Raw genomic sequence first — 779 nt, forward strand, 5'->3', positions numbered from 1 at the left:
TTTCTTCCAGAAGCTCTTCAATCATCTCCTCTGTGGACTTATGTGATTGTTCCTGTTCTGGAATGCCAATAATTCTTATGTTATTCCTCTTCATGTTATGCAACATGAATCTTAGGCCTTCTTCTGATTTTTTAATCCTTTTTTGTGTTTGTTCTTCTATCTTAGTAGTGTTGAGAGATTTGTCTTCTAGCTCACTAGTTCTGGCTTCTGTCTCTTCAATTCTACTCCTTTGCCCTTTCAGTATATTGTCCATTTCTGATATTCTATTATTAATCATTTGGACCTCTTTTTGTAAGTTTTGAATTGTTTCCAATGCTGTATCTATCTTATTTGTTTGTTTCTATAGTGCTTTCCTGACTTCTTCCTTATTTTTCTCAACTCCATTGTATAATGTTTTGATATGATACATTTTATAATCATTTTTCTGAATTCCTTCTCCGGCATTTCCAAAGCTGCCCATCTTCCAATATGGAGTGGTCTACTTCCAGCTCATTTGCTTCAGTCACTTTATCTTGTTTCTGGACATGTGCAGATATGGTCATCTGCTTCTGTTTTTTGGCCATCTTCAGGGGTTATCTGTGGCCTTAATACTTAGATGGGTATGTATTTTGGTAATTTGTATGATCTCTAATTGCCTACAGGTAGATGTGATCAGGAAATGGGCTTCCCTTTTCAGTCTTCTTCTTGAGAAATTTCAAGATGCCACTGTTGGTCGTTTTGACGTAATTTAGGATTTAATTTTCAGCTTATTTCATTTTTTGTGTGCTTGTCCCGCTCCA

This window comes from Chrysochloris asiatica, unplaced genomic scaffold, assembly GCF_000296735.1.
Source record: "Chrysochloris asiatica unplaced genomic scaffold, ChrAsi1.0 scaffold00017, whole genome shotgun sequence".
Classification (NCBI taxonomy): Eukaryota; Metazoa; Chordata; class Mammalia; order Afrosoricida; family Chrysochloridae; genus Chrysochloris; species Chrysochloris asiatica.